Raw genomic sequence first — 18441 nt, forward strand, 5'->3', positions numbered from 1 at the left:
CCTTTATTGAGTCATTCTACTCAGCTTGCATTCAACTTCATTTACATAGAAATAACTCTTTGCTTTTGTGTCCCATAGACTTACATAATGTTTAAGTTATGTAAGGACTACAGCAAGTAAACTGATATAAACAGGTTTAGGAACAACCAACTGAATTGTTAGACATGTAACTCAACTAGTAGGTCAGAAGTACCTGAATGTACTAAAAATACCATACTAGTTGAGAGTGGTTACTATTCATGGCATGTTTAATAAAGGTTAAAAATGTGTTATCTAAGGAAGGTTGGAAAAGTTTCCCTAGTAGCTCAGAGTAAAGAATCTACCTGCAGTGCTGGAGATGTGAGTTTGATCACTGGGTCGGGAAGATCCCCTGGAGAAGGAAAAGGCAACCCACTTCAGTATTCTTGCCTGGGAAATCCCTTGGATAGAGGAGCCTGGTGGGCTACAGTCCACAGGGTCGCAAAAAAGTCGGACACAGACTTAACCAAAACAGTAACAACAAGGCAGATTAGTTAAGTGGAAGTCAGTTAAGGAAGCTGTTGTAGTTAAAATCTAAAAATGAGTATCTTAAAATAGTCTTAGATTTCACTGATACATCCAAACAGAATTCACTTAATGAGAGAATTTATATTGTTTATAAAAAGCAAATGGTATGCTTTGGATATGTGTTCATATCTAAATGACTTAACATATGTTTATGTTACACATTTAAGGAAAATCATATAGTATTTTTCCATCATTTTTCATACATTCTGCCCTTACGTGTTCACAATTTGAAAACAAATACTTAGTTGAATATTGAGTTGGAAAAATTTATGGAGGAGTTATTTCGAAATGTTCAGAATGAAACTACTACTCTCCATTCTTAAAGACAATTTTACGGAAATAGGTTGAATGTAGAAACTCAGTGTTTGTTTTGACTGGTGTGTGGTTCATTACAAGAACTTTTGAAATTGTGTCTAGTTTAGCATTTTAGAGTTTTCTTTGAGATGAATCACTGCTCATGCTCAGGAAAGAATGAATCAGGGATAGAAATATACTTTATAATCTTGAAATGTCTTCCCTTGTTCCTTCTTTTGCATATTGTTAGATGCTTGTTAGTTACAGTGCTTGTTTGACTCTTTGAAAATAGTTTATTGATCGGTGATGTGGAAACAGACAATAGAGATTTTGTCTTCCTAAGAAATACCATTCCTAGAGTACGATGCTAATTTCTGTGGAGTTAAATTTAGTTATGTTGTCTTGAATTATGGATTGTGGTAATAGTGCATGGCTTATTTGGGAAAAAGAAAAAAAAATTTTTTTGAGAAAAAATTTTAATAAATATTTATATTGCATCTACTCAGGAAAAAGCAATGTGTTAGTTCTTTGTAGATTTCTGTTGTTGTTAGATCTGTAGTTGCTTACAGAACTTTCATTGCAGTTCATAATCAAAGAAAGGAGTAGAAAACCAAAATGATTTGAAAACTTTGAAAGAACCTAGTGAAAGTATTCCGTGGGCTAGGTGATAGTACAGAAGGTTAAAAAAAAAAATCAATAAAGCAGCAGAATCGGAGCAGTAGTTAATCTTCACTATAGTTAAGCAGGGCTTCCCAGGTGGCACTAGTGGTAAAGAACCCTCCTGCCAATGCAGGAGACATAAGAGACACCTCTTAGATGCATGGGTTGGGAAGATCCCCTGGAGGAGGCATGGCAACCCACTCCAATCTTCTTGCTTGGAGAATCCCATGGACAGAGGAGCCTGGTGGGCTGCAGTCTTTGGGGTTGCTAAGAGTTGGACATGACTGAAGTGACTGAGCACCCACGCATAGCTAAACGGTGAGAAACAGAAGTATTTATATTCCTGAACTCCTTCAACTTTGTTCCTACTCTGTGGGTTCCCAGGTTCACTGTTACATAATATTTCAAGAAAATTCCAGAATATAACTGAATTCAGTGAGCTTCTCAGAATGAAGTTGACAAATAGAGTATGTATTTGAGTTAAACTTTTAAAATACAATACTAACCTCTATTAAATAGGTATCTTTGCTTTCCTTAAATGTGGGCTATTACCTGTATCAATTCATCTTTGAAGGCAAATAATGTTTGAATTCACACACATGACATCCTTAGGAAATCATAATGTTCATATATGAGGAAGTCTGTACTTGAAGAATTGTGATGTTTGAATTCACACACATGACATCCTTAGGAAATCATAATGTTCATATATGAGGAAGTCTGTACTTGAAGAGTTGTGACTCTACTGTAATTCCTTAACGTATTTATTGTTAGTGAACATAACATTTGAGCCCACATTTTCCCATAGAACCTAATTCATTGTTTTCTTATTTTAGCTTAACAATGAAGTCATTCTTTATTTGAAGCATGTTCTTTAACTCTGTGATAATACATTGAGTGAAATACTTTCAAGGAACTATGTATTTCTTGGGAGAATTTGTTACCTGGAAATAATTCTTAATGTGAGGGACTGGGAGTAAGTTAATAAGAAGAAAAATAGTACTGTGTCACTTTGTGGGAAATAATGTATTGTATCTTGAATAAATGTGTGTGGTAAGTTGAATTTTTCAATTATTGTAGTTTAGTAGTTATTTACTTAAGACTCAGTCCCTGCTACAAAACTTGCCATATAGTAGATGTTCAGTGGATGTTAGTTGTATTATTAATTGTATTTCATCAATCAAAAGCAGTGTTTATGGAGTATTTAAACTTAGTAATTTTTAAGTTCTGTTTTTATATATCTGTGGTGAAAATAAATATAAACCATAGCATGAAAAGGTTTGCAAAGTAAATGCTTCTTTTTACTCTTAGTCCTGTGCTCAAGAAAGAAGCAAAGTTAAACTTTTGGTCTGTTCTTCCAGATAATATCATGTCTGTATAAGCATCTATTTGCTTCTGTCCTTCATTCTTCATTTACACAGATGACATCACACCAAACCTGCTGTTCTGTACCTTGCTCTCTTGTACTGTGTCTTGGACACTTACTACACTTGGTTGAATTATGTGGATGTAACATATTTATTTGCCACGTCCCTATTCTTGGACATTTAGGTCATGTTTAAGTTTGTTTTACTGTAAGCACTTTTGAAACAAACATATGTAGTATTTTTAAATTTGTTTATAGTTACTGTCAAATGCCCTTTCAAAAGTACCTCTTTTCATTCCTACTGATGGTGTATGAGTGTCTGTATTTCCCCATATCTTCAAGTATTGAGAAAGGCAGGTTTTGGCAAATGTTAAATATTTGTCAAAACTGCTCGATAAAAATAGTGTCTCATATTACACTTCTTTATTCAAGAGGGTGAGTAACTTCTTATGTTTAGAACTCTTAGCTTTTCCTCTTATCGCTTGTTCATATCTTTTTCAATTATTGATTTGTAAAAGCTCTTTACATCATATTTGGCAGTTTGTCATGTTTATTGTACATGTTTCCCCCTCAGGTTGTCATTTGTTGCTTTCTTCCTGTTTTATAGTCTTTTTTTAAGCCTAACAGAAATTAAACATTCTGTGTCCTTTTTTTTGACTTTTTCCTTTATGGCTACTGTATTGTGTTTAGATAGGTGTTTCCCCCTCAAAAACTATTTGTTGTTGTTGTTGTTGAGCTGGTCAGTCATGTCTGACTGTTTGTGACCCGTGGACTGCAGCCTGCCAGGTTCTTCTGTCCATGGGATTTCCCAGGCAAGAATACTGGAGTGGGTTGCTATTTTCTTCTTGAGGGAATCTTTCCTACTCAGGGACCGAACCTGCATCTCCTGCATTGGTAGGTGGATTCTTTATCACTGAGCCACCTGGGAAGCCCTCAAAGACTACAACTCATGTAGTTATATTTTCAATTACAGTTTCATGTTTGATTTCTGTGGGAGTTACTTTAGTAAAAGGAGTGATATGGGGACTTTTAACTTTTTTTCAAGTGGCTGACATAGTCAAATACCATTAATTGAAAAATTCACCTTTTCCCCACTGACTTGAAATGTCATCTTTATTATATATTACATTACCATGTGTATTTGAGGTCATTTCTGGTACCATGTGTATTTGAGGTCGTTTCTGGACTCCTTTTTGTTCAATTGGTTTGCCTATTCCTTCTTTTTGTATCATACTTAAAAATTACATTTCTAGCATTTCTTTAATCATTTCTTTGAACTGCTAATGGTCCTTTTGTGAAAATAAGAGAAATGGTTTGTTTGCAGTTACTGAGATGAGACAATGTTTCAGGAATTACATACTACAGATTTTTGGTATAATGGAAATGTCTTCAGAATTGGTTTGGGGACTTCTTGGTGGTCCAGTCGCTAAGACTCTGCACTCCTAATGCAGGGGGTCAGGTTCCATCCTTGGTTAGGTAACTGGATCCCACATGCCACAACTGAGTTTGCACATCACAACTAAAGATCTGGCAGGCCGCAACTAAGATCTGGCACAGCCAAATAAATATTAAAAAAAAAAAAAAGGAAGAATTGGTTTGTCTAAGCTCTGTCTGTAGCCCCAATCTCATCTTAAGTATCTGACTTTGTATACCTACTATCTAAAACTTCTTTAAGTAAATGGGTTTTCTATTATTATTATAGGTTGGATATAGTGAAATTTGGGGCTTCCCAAGTGGGTGGTAAAGGACCCTCTGCCAGTGTAGGAGATGAAGGAAACACAGGTTCAACCCCTGGGTCGGGAAGATCCCCTGGAGTAGGAAATGGCAACCCACTCCAGTATTCTTGCCTGGAAAACCCCATGGACAGAGGAGCCTGATGGACTGTAGTCCGTCCATGGGGTCACCAAGAGTTGAACATGACTGAGCACACAACAGTGAAATTTATACACTAATTTAGTGTTCTAATATTTTCAGACAGAAAACAAAGGTAATGAAAATGTTTATTGCTATATTGCTACAAAAAAAGTAAGCCAAATAGCCCTTAGGTAAGTAAAGATTTTAACGGAGGAAATGAAAGATCCTGGCAAAATCAAAGAAGCCAACAGGAAGGGGAGGAAGTATTCAAAATTGAAGATGATCATTAAACAAAAAATTTTAAAAGTGCCAAATAAAGAGTAGTTGGATCTAAACAGTTTTTGAGTTAACTATCTCTCCATAAAACTGGAAGAAAAAAAAAATTTTTTTTTAATTTTTAAAAATTTTATGTGGGGTTTTAAAGTAAAAAATAATAATTTAAGTTGATATTCAGCAAATTGGATATCACCAGCCATGAAGAGGGCCATAACTGATCATCGTATGAGGAACTACAGATTAGTAAGAAATCCAAGAAGTTGGCCTTTTATCAAACGTGCAATTTTGCTCTCTTGAACTGTGTTAATAAGAACTCAAGAGAAGAGGGGAAGGTGTATCAACCAGAAAAAGCACTAGATAGATAATAGTTGATGATTGTCCTCATTTGAGGAGCATTTGCCAGTGAATATCTAAACAAATTGGAACCTTATACTGCTAAGATTTTTGTCTTTAGACACTAATAGTATTTGTTCAGCTGTTCATTTGGAAATATTATCTTCATCTTAATTTTGAGTATAACTCAAATAATGTAACTCTAATATTTAGATACAGTGAGAAATATTTAAAATATTTGGTGAGAGGCTTCAGAAGAAAACAAATATTTAAAAAGATACCGTTTGAAATGTAGAGCCCAGAATTTTGAAATAGCATATCCAAAATAATATAATTACAAAATGCATTAGTTTGTTAGGATTGCCATAATAAAGAACCACAAACTGGGTATCTCTTTAAAAAAAAAAAATTTTTTTTTAATATATAATTTAGATTCTTTTCCATTATAGGTTATTACAAGATATCTAGTTCCCTGGGTCCTTGTTGTTTATCTCTTACATATATAGTAGTTTGTACCTGCTATTCCCAACTCTGAATTTTTTTTTAAATTTACTTATTTATGGTTGAAGGATAATTGCTTTACAGTACTGTGCTGGTTTCTGCCATAGAGCAATGTGAATCAGCCGTAGGTATACATACACATGTCTCCTTCCTCTTGCAGCTCCTCATTTACCCTCCCTCACGCCCTTTCCCTTTTGGTAAGTAAGTTTGTTTTCTATAGCTGTGAGTCTGTGTCTGTTTTGTAAATTCATTTGTATCATTTTTTAAGATTCCACATACAGGTGATATATATATATATATATATATTTGTGTTTCCCTGTCTGATTTACTTCAGTTAATAGATAATCTCTAGTTCCATCCATGTTGCTGTAAATGGAAATATTTCATTCCTCTCTATAATGGCTGAGTAATATTCCATTGTGTATGTGTATACATCCACATCTTCTTTATCAGTTCGTCTGTTGGCAGATGTATAGGTTGCTTCCATGTCTCGGCTATTGTAAATAGCATTGCTGTGAGCATTGGAGTGCATGTCTTTTTTCAAATTATCATTTTCTCTGGATGTATATATATGCAGTAATGGAATTGTTTGATCATATGGCAACTCTTTTTAATTTTTTAAAGAACCTCTGTACTGTTTTCCATAGTGGTTGCACCAATTTTCCCATCAATAGTGTAGGAGGTTTCCCTTTTTTCCACACCATCTCTGCCATTTGTTATTTGTAGACTTTTTAATGATGGCCATTCTGACTGGTATGAGGAGATATCTTATTGTAGTTTTGGTTTGCATTTCTCTAGTAATTAGCAATGTTGAACATCTTTTCATATGCCTCTTGCCATTCTGTATGTCTTCTTTGGAAAAATGTCTGTTCAGGTCTTATGCCCGTTTTTTTTATTGCTTTGGCTTTTGTTTTTTTTACATTGACCTGTATATGCTGTTTGTATATTTTGGAAATTAAACTCTATTGATCACATCATTTGCAGATATTTTTCTCTCATTCCATAGATTATCTTTTTGTTTTGTTTATGATTTCCTTTGCTGAGCAAAAGCTTTTAAGTTTACTTAGGGCCCATTTGTTTATTTTTGCTTTTGTTTCCATTATTCTTGAAGATAGATCCAAGAAGATGATGCTGTGATTTATGTCAAAGAGTATTCTGCCTACATTTTCCTCTAGGAGTTTTATAGTATTCAGTCTTACATTTAGGCATTTGATCCATTTTCAGTTTATTTTTGTACATGCTGTAGAAAATATTCCAATGTCATTGTTTTATATGTAGCTGTCCAGTTTTCCCAGCACCACTTATTGAGGAGATTTTTTTCTCTAGTGTGTAGCCCCGGCTGCTTTGTCGTCGGTTAATTGACCGTAAGTGCATGGGTTTGCTTCTGGCCTCTGTCCATCGTCTGTCTGTCTGGTTTTGTGTCCATGCCGTGCTGTTTTTATGACTGTAACTTTGTAGTGTAATCTGAAGTCAGGGAGTGCCATTCCTCCACATCTGCTCTTCTTTTTCAGAATTGTTTTGACTATGCAGGGTCTTTCTATCTTCATACAAATTTTAAGAATTTTTTTGTTCCAGTTCTGTGAAAACTGCCATTGGTAATATGATAAGAATTGCATTGAATCTGTAGATTGCCTTGGGTAGTATGGCCACTTCAACAATATTGATTCTTCTAATCTAAGAACTTGGTATATCTTTCCATCAGTTTGTGTCATCTTTGATTTCTTTCATCAGCATCTTATGCTTGTCTGAGTACAGGTCTTTTGCCTCCTTTCAGTTCAGTTCAGTCCAATCGCTCAGTCATTTGTCTCCTCAGGTAGGTTTATTCCTATATATTTTATTCTTTTTCATACAACAGTAGATTGGATTATTTCCTTGATTTCTCTTTCTGATTTTTTTTTAGTATGTAGAAATGCATCTGATTTCTGTATGTTACTTTTGTATCCTCCAACTTTACCGAATTAAATAACATTTATCGTCTCATAGTTCTAGAGGCTAGATGTCCAGATCAAGATGTTGTCAGGGTTGGTTCCTTCTGTTGCTTTTGATGGTATGCTGACAGTCTTTGGCATTTCTTGGCTGCTAATGCATCATCCCCATCTCTGCATTCATGTTTACATGGCATTCTCCCTGTGCCTGTAACTGTGTCCAGATTTCCCCCTTTTATGAGGACCCTAGTTATATTAGAGGCTTATTTTACTCTAGTGTGACCTCATCCTAACTAATTACATCTCCACTTACCCTATTTTCAAATAAATTCACGTTCTGGCATGTTTCAGGCTAAGGCTTTAGCATATAAATGTGGGGGTACACAATGTAACCTGTAACACAAAGTATCAAGAGTTAAAATTAGAACTCAAGTCTCCTGATTCCCACCTGGTATTATTTTATCACTTACTGAGTTTAGGAAAAATGCATATACAATGCACTATATTTTATATAAGACTTACAGGAACATGACTGTTAAATGTTTATAAAAACAACTGTTTAAAGCATCTTATTATGATGAAAAGGTTTTTTTTTTTTTTAATCCGTTTTAATTCTAAGAAAGTCTGTTTGAGATATAGGCTTATTATATGTAAATTTTACTAATTTTTTTTTCTAAATAAAATGAAAAGGACAAAAATGTGTGATTTGCTATTACTGTCTTGTTAAATCTCTAATAAATATAATTTGTATTTTAGCATTCAAGTTTCCTTAAAACAAGGAATACACAAAATTTCCTATATTTGCCTGCTTGAAATAATTAGCAACAAGCTTCTTTTTTAGTTTCTCTCAAGATCTTCTCTCAAGATCTTATACAAGTTTTTGCTTAGTATTTTTTCTTTTTTTAATTACAAAGCGCAGTTGATTTACAATATAATACTTGCAGGCAAAATGCTATTCATAATTTGATAGAGATTACATTGAATCTATTGATTGCCTTGGGTAGTATAGTCATTTTGACAATACTGATTCTTCCAGTCCCCAAGCATGTTGTATCTTTCCATCTGTTTATGTCATCTTCAATTTCTTTCATCAGCATCTTACAGTTTTTGGAGTACAGGTGTTTTGTCTCTTTAAGTAGGTTTACTCCTAGGTATTTTATTCTTTTCGAAGCTCAAAATGGATTAAAGACCTAAATGTGAGACCCGACACTACTAAACTCCTAGAAGAAAACATAGGCAAAAACTCTCTGACATAAATCTCAGCAATATCTTATTCCATCCATTTCCCAGAATAATGGAAATAAAAACAAGAATAAACAAATGGGACCTACTTAAACTCAAAAGCTTTTGCACAGCAAAGGAAGCAGTAAACAAAATGAAAGGACAACACACAGATTGGGAGAAAATATTTGCAAATGATTTGACTGATAAGGGATTAGTCTCCAAAATTTACAAAAGTGATGCTTAACAGAAACAACACACTCAAGAAATGGGCAGAATGCTAATTAGACATTGTTCCAAAGAAGACATATAGATGGCCAATAGGCACATGAAAAGATGTTCAGCATAACTAATTATTCAGTTCAGTTCAGTTCAGTCGCTCAGTCATGTTCAACTCTTTGTGACCCCATGAATCACAGCACACCAGGCCTCCCTGTCCATCACAAACTCCCGGAGTTTACTCAAACTCATGCCCATCGAGTCGGTGATGCCATCCAGCCATCTCATCCTCTGTCGTCCCCTTCTCCTCCTGGCCCCCAATCCCTCCAAGCATCAGGGTCTTTTCCAATGAGTCAACTCTTCGCATGAGGTGGCCAAAGTATTGGAGTTTCAGCTTCAGCATCAGTTCTTCCAATGAACACCCAAGACTTATCTCCTTCAGGATGGACTGGTTGGATCTCCTTGCAGTCCAAGGGACTCTCAAGAGTCTTCTCCAACACCACAGTTCAAAAGCATCAATTTTTCGGCGCTCAGCTTTCTTCACAGTCCAACCCTCACATCCATACATGACCACTGGAAAAACCATTATTAGAGAAATGCAAATCAAAGCTACAATGAGGTATCACCTCACACCAGCCAGAAAAAAATCCACAGACAGTAAGTGCTGGAGACTGAGTGGAGAAAAGGAAACCCTCCTACATTTTTGGTTAGGAATGTGAATTGGTACAGCCACTATGGAGAACAGTATGAGTGTTCCTTTAAAAACTAAAAATAGACCTGCCATATGACCCTGTAGTCCCACTCCTGGACATATATCTGGAGAAGACATGATCCAAAAGGATACAGTGTTCATTGCAGCACTATTTATAATACTCAAGACATGAAAGCAACCTAAATCTCCATGAACAGAGGAATAGATAAAGAAGATGTGGTACATATAGATATGGTGGAATATTACTTAGCCATTAAAAAAAATGAAATAGTTCTGTTTGCAGCAATATGAATGGACCTAGAGAGCATTATACTGAGTGAAGTAAGTCAGAGAATGAGGAATATCATATGACATTCCTTATATGCAGAATCTAAAAAGAAATGATTACAAATGAGCTTACTTACAAAACAGAAGCAAACTCACAGATTTCACAGATTTAGAGAAGGAGCTTATGGAGTTTATGATTGCCAAGGGCAGGGTGAGGGGAGGATAGAAGAAAGAGATAGTTAGGGGGTTTGGGATGAACATGTACACACTGCTTTATTTAAAATGGATAACCAACAAGGACCTATTGTAGAGCATAAGGGATTCTCCTCAATGTTATGTGGCAGCCTGGATGGGAAGGGGGTTTGGGGGAGAATGGATACACATATATGTGTGCTGAGTCCCTTTGCTGTTCACCTCAAACTATCACAACATTGTTAATCAGCTATATCCCAATACAAAATAAAAACTTAAAAAATATATATCATTCATGGGCTTTCAGGTCAAACCCAGATTTAGATCTTGGCTCTGTTTCTTATGCTACAGGGACCTTCAAGTCATTACTAACTTTCTCTGAGCTTCATCTTTCTTAAGTGGTTAAAGGATGGAATGATTATGTGTATTAAACAAAATAACATAAAATACTTGTACTTTTGTTCTTGGCAACATAAGAGGCAGTCAGATTTCTTTAAGTTTATTTTGTGATATGCTTGTATTAGAAATAAAGCCTGCAGTTTTGAAAGAAAAAAGGAGAAGCTGGCAAAGCCTTTTGTTAAAGGGAGAGAGAGACGAAGATGCACGTTGACTTATTAAAGCTGAAATATGTGACATGCCGTATTTGAACAGTTCTCATGCTTTTCCTGCAAGCAATTTCCTTGCATCAAGTAGTTCTATTTCACAACTTAAAAGAAATTATATGTGTGTGTATAAAATCTGTACTAAACAGCTAGCTCTTTTTATGCTTTCTGCATGTTCTGACTACCTTTTTTCTTCTACTGCTTATTGTGTGTGTGTATGTGTGTTAAGGCATATTTTACCTTTTTAGAAACCATATTTATTTAGGTATAATTTATGCTCAGTAAAAATCACCTTTTTAAGTGTACAGTTACAGTTTTCACAAATGTATGTAGTCATGTGATCATTACGACAGAGTATAGATAATTTCATCACCCCATAAAGTTCTTACCTGCCCTCTTTGTGATTAGTTATCTCCCCATCCCCAATCTCTGGCCACCGCTGTTCTTACAGTTTTACCTTTTTCAGATTGTTATATAAAATGAAATCATACGATATGCAACTCTGTGTTTGACTTTCCATTTAGTGCAGTGCTTTTGGAAAGTCATCCATGTTCTATGCATCCCTGATTTACTCCTTTTTATTACTGAGTACTATTCCACAGTGTACATATACTATGGTTTATTTATCCATTCCCCACTTGATAGATCTATGCTTCCAATTTGGGGCTACCATAAGTAAACTGCTAATAATTCAAGTACAGGTCTTTGTGTAAATATAATGTTTTATTTCTTTGGGTTTGGAATGGCAATTGCTGGGTCCTAGGAATGAGATTGCTGGGTCCTATGATAAGAGTATGTTTAACTCTATAAGAAGCTGCCAAGCTGTGTTCCAAAGTGGCAGTACCATTTTATATTTCTACCAACAGTGTATTAGAATTCCAGTTGCTCAACATTTTTTTCATTGCTTGTTTTTTTTTTTGGATTTTTTATTTCGTTGATTTTTTATCATAACTATTCTAGTAGGTGTATAGTGATATCTCATGTGGCTTCAGTTTGCATTTTCCTAATGACTAATCATATTGTACATCTTTTCATCTGCTTGTTATTTGTATCTCTTTGGTAATACGTCTTTTCAAATCTCAATTCTGTTTGCCTTCTTGCTGTTGAGTTATGGAAGTTCTTTGTATATTCCATATATCATAATTTCAGGTATGTTTTTGGTAATATTTTCTGCCAAACTAACAGACTGATTTTGTCACTGTCATTAGAAAGTAACTTACGTTTAGAACCTATTTGTATGTATATTTTGCTTACTTTTTGCTGTGAATTCTTGGGAGCATTTGAAGCTTACTTATTTCCCAAAGTACTTTGGAAAGATACCAACACTGTTAGTTTTTTTTCTAGATTTTCGTTACAGAGGTAACATTTCTCATAGTTTTTTAATTTCAAGATTATTAGTTTGGTCTTCAGTGGCACACAGCCAGTTAATTAAAATTACAAAGCTTTAGATTGAAAATTACAAGGTAACAACTCATCATGTGATTTCACCAGGGAAATTGGTATTACTCTTGAACTTCTTCCTTGGAGTGATTGCTGTGTAGACTTAATCTCTGTCCTTTCTTCATTTAAGGAAGGAAACATAGCTGATAAAAAGAATGAGATATGTTCTTAGTCTCCAAGTGAGAGAATATCTATTACCCAAAAATTACTTCTAAAAATATGCTTTCCTGTATTTTCATCTTTTAAAAAATGAGGATTTATCACTTAAGAAAGAAAAAGATCAATATAAATTGATTATGAGGGGATGAGAAACTAAGACATCATGACCAGTTGACGCTCATCCAGAAATTCAGGTGATCTCTACAAGGATGGTGTCTTGAGGGAAGGAGACTGGATTGAGTAATAATTCTTGAAAACTTATATACAAACCCAATTTCATAAAGTGAGGTTTTTTCCTGTTATGAAAGAGGTTTCATTTGGCTTTTAAAAAATTAGGAGGTTTTTCCAGGTAAAGATTGATGTACTCTGTCTCTTTGCCCATGAAAAGAATAATTGTTGTCCAGTCTCTCAGTTGTGTCCAACTTTACAACCCCATGGACTGCAGCACCAGGCTTCCCTGTCCTTCACCATCTCCCAGAGCTTGCTCAAACTATGTCCATTGAGTCGGTGATGAAATCCAACCATCTCTTCCTCTGTTGTCATCTTCTCCTCCTGCCTTCAATCTTTCCCGGCATCAGAGTCTTTTCTGATGAGGCAGCTCTTCGCATCAATTTGCCAAAGTATTGGAGTTTCAGCTTCAGTATCAGTCCTTCCAATGAACATTTAGGGTTGATTTCCTTTAGGATTGACTGGTTTGATCTCCTTGCTGTCCAAGGGACTCTCAAGAGTCTTCTCTAACACCACAGTTCAAAAGCATCAGTTCTTTGGCACTCAGCTTTCTTTTTGGTCCAACTCTCACATCCAAAAATGACTACTGGAAAAACTATGGCTTTGACTAGACGGACCTTTGTCAGCAAAGTGATGTCTTTGCTTTTTAATATGCTGTCTAGGTTTGTCATAGCTTTTCTTCCAAGGAGCAGATGTCTTTTAATTTCATGGCTGCAGTCACTATCTGCAGTAATTTTGGAGCCCCCCAAAAATAGAGTCTGTCACTGTTTCCATTGTTTCCCCATCTATTTGCCATGGAGTGATGGGACCTCATGCCATGATCTTAGTTTTCTGAATATTGAGTTTTAAGCCAGCTTTTTCACTCTCCTCTTGACCTTCATCAAGAGGCTCTTTAGTTTAGTAATAGAGTTAAAAAAAAGAGTTTTAATCCCGAAAGGGAGGAAGAAAAGGAGATAATGTATGTGTTAGTCACTCAGTCGTGTCTGACCTTTTGCAGTCCCATGGACTGTCCTCTGTCCATGGAATTCTTCAGGCAAGAATACTGGAGTGGGTCGCCATTACCTTCTCCAGGGCATCTTTCCGACTCAGGGATCCAACCCAGGTCTCTCGCTTTGTTAGCAGATTCTTTACCATCTGAGCCATTAGGGAAGCCCCAAGGAGACAATAGAAGACAGAGTTTTAGAAGTTGGAAAAACATGGACAAGTGCTAAGTGAGTTTGCAGATCTGAGAAATCCAACTCCTAAGCTATGAGTTGGGAATGCTGTGAACTTGATTTATGTCACAATCATGTAATACTTTAGTAGTACCAGGTACCTCTTGAAATGAGAATTGAGAGTGGAAGTTGTAAATAAGCAAGATGAGTCAAATATGAGCTTAAACAATCACATCCTCAGATTTTTCTCACACAACTTTGGGCAGTTGGATAATTGACCCACCCCTCACCTGACAAAAGATGGTGAATTGTTCTTTTAGAGTGGATAAAATAGTGTTTTCTGAGCTGGAAAGTGGGGGAATGTGCACTAGAAAAAAATGAAAGCAAGTAATCACTGAATAAAGGGAGATTAAAGGAAGTATGCTGATAAAATTTTGAGACCTCCCTCTAACCCATCCCATTCCTAGTCCCAACTTGATTCCCAAAACATTAGCTAATAAACTTTCATACTCAGAGAAGGAGGTTGCTAGAGTCTTCTCTAGAGAATCTGAGCAACCTTAAGAGGAAATACCTAACAATAGCACTGGAACTTCTCCAACAAAGTCACCCAGCTACCTAGATTATCCCACAGTGAATCCCATCTTTGATTACCCGTAGCCTTGCAGCTTCCAGGCAGCTTTTACATCCCTCACTTTTAGAAATGAACAGTCAACACTACCAGGCCGTGAGGAAAGTTTTCAGTATAAATGAAATCAAGAGAGTAAATGTAATACTAGGCAACAGATTACTCAAATATTCCACAAAATAAGAAAATGTGTTTCTTTTCTCAAAGAGCTAAGATGAGTATTTGGAATCATTAATCCAAAAAAGTATACTATAAGAAAGGAAGAAGGTAAAAAAGAGCTCTTAGAAATTATTAATATGGTCAGTGATATAAAAAAATCAAATGAATTGGAAGGTAGAATTATACACATTTCCCAAAAAGTAGCAAAAAACAAAAGGACAGGAAATAGGAGAAAAGGTAAACTTAAGAAAGAGATTTGATATGTGAACTGTGGGAGCTTCAGAAAGAGAGAAAAGAAAATAATACTCAGTGCAAGAGAATGAGAAACATTTACAGAAGTTGAGAGCATGAATTCTCACACTGAAAGGGCCAATGAAGATTCAACATAATAGGTGAAAAACAAACAAAAAAATCATGAAAAACATATTTTGAGGTGAGTCAGACCACTTCGGAGAAAAAAATATCCTGAATGGTTCAGAGGGGGAAAAGAAAAGATCACAACAAAGGACAAGGATTCAAAATAACTGTGGGCTTTTCGAGAACAACCCTGGTAGGTAAAATGGAAAAGGTCATGCTTGCCTTCTGAAGAAATATTTTCAACATTGAGTTCTGTATCTAGCTGAACCACTAAGGAAGTATAAGGGCAGATAAAAGCATTTTAAAATACGAAGGTCTTAAAAAATTTACTTCTTGTGGTTTTTGAAAAATGTTTTATTTTAGAGATAACGTAATTAAATATCTATGGATGAAATGTTATGTTTTGAATTTGCTTCAGAATAATCCATTTATTCAGGCATGATTTGGTGGAGGGTGTTGATGAAATGAAAATGACTATGAGTTAGTTGTTGAAGCTGAATAGTGGCATGGGGGTTCATTATTTTTGCATATGTTTGAGAATTCTCATAATAATAAGTAAAAAACAAACATTCCACAGACCTTTCTTCTGGAAAATGTGCCACTTCAAAACAAGGAAATATTAAATAAGAGGAACATAAGCAGAGGACATTGACATTATACCTAAAATATGATATCCAGTATCAGCTGTGGACTTGTTGGAAATACAGATCCTCAAGCCCTACCTCAGACCTAATGAGTAAGAAGCTCTGGTTTATGAAGTCCAGCATTATGCTTCATTGACAACGCAAAAGCCTTAAGACTGTGTGGATACCACAGTCACTGTGGAATATTCTTCAAATGATAGGAATACCAGACCACCTTACCTGCCTCCTGAGAAATCTATATGCAAGTCAAGAAGCAACAGTTAGAACCAGACATGAAACAATGGATTGGTTCCAAATTGGTAAAGGAGTATGTCAAGGCTGTATATTATCACCCTGGTTATTTAACTTGTATGCAGAATATATCATGTGAAATGCTGGGCTGGATGAAGCTCAAGTTGGAATCAAGATTACCAGGAGAAATATTGCTAACCTCAGATAAACAAATGGCAGAAAGTGAAGAGGAACTAAAGAGCCTCTTGATAGAGGTGAAAGAGGAGAGTGAAAAAACTGACTTAAAACTCAATATTCAGAAAACTAAGATCATGGCATCCTGTTCCATCACTTCATGGTAAATAGATGAGGGAAAAAATGGGAAAATGACACATTTTATTTTCTTGTGCTCCAAAATCACTGCAGGCAGTCACTACAGCCATCAAATTAAAAAGACTCTTGGTCCTTGGAAGAAAAGCTGTGACAAACCTAGACAGTATATTAAAAAGCAGAGACATTACTTTGCTGACAAAGGTCCGTCTAGTCAAAGTTGTGGTTTTTCCAGTAGTCATGTATGGATGTGAGAGTTGTACTATTAAAGAAGGCTGAGCGCCAAAGTATTGATGCTTTTGAACTGTGGCGTTGGGAGAAGACTCTTGAGAGTCCCTTGGACTGCAAGGAGATGAAACCAGTGAATCCTAAAGGAAATCAACCTGAATATTTGTTGAAAAGACTGATGCTGAAGCTCCAATACTTTGGCCACCTGATGTAAAGAGTTGATGCTGTGAAAGATTGAGGGCAAGAGAGGAAGGGGATGGCAGAGGATGAGATGGTTGAATGGCATCACTGACTCGCTGGACATGATTTTGAGCAAACTCCAGGAAATAGTGAAGGACAGGGAAGCCTGGTGTGTTGCAGTTCATGGGGTCGCAAAGAGTCAGACATGACTTAGTGACTTAACAACAGCAATTCTGTCTTAGCAAACCCTTTAAATCATTCTGATGTGTGCTAGTTTTAGAACCACTCTCCTAAAGCAAGAGGAGTAGCTGTGCTCAGGTAAGAGAATGGACATGAACTGGTGGTTTATTCCATCTAATTTTCTTAACTGCTTCTTCTCTAGACTTTGATAGTTGATCTGATGTTGAGATCAAGTGGTAATGTATTAATATAAAAGAAGAGAAATTACTGTTAGTTGTGCTATTATTGCTGGCAATTTAAATGGATAATGTGTGTCAAGGTTGCAGACTTTGGGAAATTGTTGAGGCTAGCAGTTGTCTCAGAAATGAACTAGTAATAGTTACAAGGAGAAGAAGTGAACATCCTCTATACCAACCTGACTGTTGTCTAACTTATATCTTGGCATTCTCTGCTAAAATTGCCCATTGAATTCTCCATTACCTATAATAGAAGGTCTTTTTCTTCATCCGTTATCAGACACCTGTCTTTCCTCTGGGCTCAACCTAAACCACAGGTTTTCAAAGAACCACTCCTTGTCCTTGTATCTGAACTATAAGATTTTTAGAAAAGGAAAATGGACAGACTGGCAATTATGCAGTAAGAATTGTGCTAGGTATTCTGCATGCCAACTCCTTTAGTCGTCATAATAATCTCCTTATGCATAAGCAAATAAAGATTACCTTATATTGTATGTTTACCGTTTTTATATATGTGCTTTTATCTTGTTTTGTGCCTTTGATTCTTGTTATAGGAGAAATAGTAATTGTCCACTCCTATTGCAAGGTGGAAGGATTTCCATTAGCCCAGTTATTTCCAAACATGTGTTCATCTAGAATCATCTAGAAGACTTGTTAAAAACAGATTCCTGTTGTATTTGCAGGTTCTATGTGAAAGTAAATCTGTTTTGGCAAAGACATGAATATTTTCAAGTTATTAAGTTGTTTTTACTATTTAGAAGACTTGAGAGGAATCAGTTTTTTCTGAGCTAAGGTCATTAAAATGTACTTTGATCTTAAAGCAGTTACAGTCAAATTGTGGTAAAATTTGGGAACATACTAGTAGTGTTTTCGTTACAAATATAGTGTATTTGGGACTCTACAATCAGTTATTTTGAATTAAAGTTCCTTTACTGAATTATGATTTCTAGTGCCTAGCATAATGCCTTTATAAAAGGCTGTCAGTTGAATAATAGCAATTTTCTTTATTTTTGATGTGGATTTGATTTTCGTAAGTTGTTAGATGTTTTTCAGAGTTAGTGAAGAAGATGCATGCATGCTAAGTTACTTCAGTTGTGTCTGACTCTTTGTGACCCCATGGACTGTAGCCCACCAGGCTACTCTGTCCATGCGATTCTCCAGGCAAGAATACTGGAGTGAATTGCCATTTCCTTCTCCAGGGGATCCTCCCAACTCAGGGATTGAACCTGGGTGTCTTATGTCTCCTGCATTGGCAGGAGGGTTCTTTACCGTTAGTGCCACTTGGGAAGCCCCCTGGGAAGATGACTGGAGCTAAATAAAGTTATGTCTGGCCAAGGTATGTT

General features: G+C 35.8%; 1 protein-coding gene across 3 annotated transcripts in view; it reads left to right on the forward strand.

The window, feature by feature from the left end:
• CERT1 (ceramide transporter 1) overlaps positions 1-18441 on the forward strand; it is a 122203-nt gene that overhangs the window by 6651 nt on the left and 97111 nt on the right. The gene's annotated exons all lie outside the window — the stretch shown is intronic.

Source organism: Dama dama, chromosome 12 (genome assembly GCF_033118175.1).
Source record: "Dama dama isolate Ldn47 chromosome 12, ASM3311817v1, whole genome shotgun sequence".
Lineage (NCBI taxonomy): Eukaryota > Metazoa > Chordata > Mammalia > Artiodactyla > Cervidae > Dama > Dama dama.